This window comes from Phyllostomus discolor, chromosome 9 (assembly GCF_004126475.2).
Source record: "Phyllostomus discolor isolate MPI-MPIP mPhyDis1 chromosome 9, mPhyDis1.pri.v3, whole genome shotgun sequence".
NCBI classification, from domain to species: domain Eukaryota; kingdom Metazoa; phylum Chordata; class Mammalia; order Chiroptera; family Phyllostomidae; genus Phyllostomus; species Phyllostomus discolor.
Window position 1 is genome coordinate 46,673,249 of NC_040911.2, and position 2,006 is coordinate 46,675,254.

At 37.9% G+C, this 2,006-nt stretch overlaps 1 pseudogene; it reads right to left on the reverse strand.

The window, feature by feature from the left end:
* Positions 1-652: 652 nt before the first annotated feature.
* On the reverse strand, positions 653-2,006 carry LOC114506017 (annotated as a pseudogene).

Below are 2,006 nucleotides of genomic sequence, written 5' to 3' on the forward strand. Positions count from 1 at the left end.
ACAAATGTTTGTTGAATGAATGCAAGGAACAAACAATGTGGTGTGAACACACCTGGGCTTGCTCCCAATTAGTTTGTGCCAGCCAAAGTGGAGTTTTCAGTTGAGCTAGAACTTTTTATTTCCTATTCCACACTCCTCATACTCCTGCTTATTCCAGCTCAGTGTTATGGCCTCTTCACTTTGTGAAAATTTTTACAATTGGCAACAGTGTTGACTTGAATTTTTCTTCATGACTAAAAAATCATTAGTCATGATGACTAATTGGGATCCATTATACTTTTATATAACAAAATTTAAAAAATCATTTTCACACACAGTTATAATATTAGTAGAAATCAAAGAAGAAGAAAGAAAAACTTCATCCACACACCTGACATACCCCATAATCAGTTTCTATCATTGTCTGTCTTTTTTTTGGCTCTTACCCATGGGCATATGTAATTTCTATATGGTTGAGATGATTCATTTGCATATGTGTTTAAGTATAGAGGAATCTTAACTTGCTGTCTTTCAACTAAAGTGTAATCACTTAAAAGCTGAGAAACCACCAAGACAATGATGTCGATGATGATGATGATGACTGTCACTTAATGGAGCTCCAGGTCTGGGCCAGTGTAATACACATTCCATTTCCTCTTTCTTTTCTTTTTCTTTAATTCTCAGAAAAATGATTTTTATTTGTATTTCCTACGGAAACAGTGAGTGGTAATTCAAGGCATTTAGTAAATTGTCCAGACACAAAAGAAGGAATATGAAATCAGTAAATGCCATTTTGAAGAGTCTTCTGTCACAAATTCAAGATAGTCCTGCTCAGCAAAATCCAATGCTATTCCTTTAGTACTTTATAAATGAAATTTTCTTCTACTTGTATCCACTTCCTGGAGCGTATGTACCCATTCATACTCTCCATGTTTAGAACCAAAAGTTCCTTTCTGAAAAGATCTTAATTTTAAGGTAAAGCATGGTCCAAGTTTCTGAATTCTCATTTTTTTCACTCTTGAATATGTATCTGTGAAATCTAAAGAAGATATAATCCCAAAGATTGCGGAATGTGGTAACCTGTCTTCAAATAAACTGAAGATTATGGAAAAAGAGAGATGCAAACATCTGTCCAACAGAATAACCCAGCTGTATTGTAAAATTATTCATAATTATTTCAGGCATGTGTTCTGTGGGGTCCTTGCCTCTTGATTTTTATTATGCAGATAAATACTGCTTATTTTAAAATGAGCAGTTAGTCCATTTGACAAGTGACTCAGAATTAGTCCATTTAGTATTTTACAGTCTTCATTAATAATGATCAGGTCTGTGAAATCTCTTGAGGTGTACTGTGGAATAATTTTTTAGTTCCTGTAATAAACACATGAGTTTGGTGTAACAGTGGAGAGCTGTTCACAGAGTCATACTGTCCTCCCATGAGGTCTCTCTGATGTAATAAGAATCTCAGGAGAAGTTCGACTGTGAAGTAAGAAGCAAATTCATCGGTAGCTTCCTCATAAGCAACCTCTTCATCTTTACAGTCCCCTGTGGTTTCAGCATATACTCGCTGGCTGTCAGCCGTCTTGGGTGTAGGCTTCAGTGGGGCTTTGTCACCAAGAGCCTTTCTTGCCTTTTCAGTTCTTTCTTAGCTGCTTACTTTTCCTTCCACTGCTCCTGTTTCCAGTGGGTGAACATTACGTGTCGCTGCTGTTTCATCTTACTCACTGAAATGGTGATGCCTGGAGGAGAGGCAGATGCTTTGGGGGGGGGGGTTGGACCCCACACTCCAGTGCCCCATCCTCATTGACAGCAGCCTCCTGAGGTTCTTCGGTAGCACCTTTCTTTCTGCTCTGCCCCTACCCCCCACTCCAGTTCTATTTCTAATCCAAGAACAAACTCAGCAAGGCTGAAAACTTACCTAAAGTCACAAGATTAGTAGAATAGTAACAGCAATAGTACTTGTCATTGCTATTGCTTACCAATTTACTATATCCCAGGACTCAAGTTAAGCAGTTTACCTGCTTCAT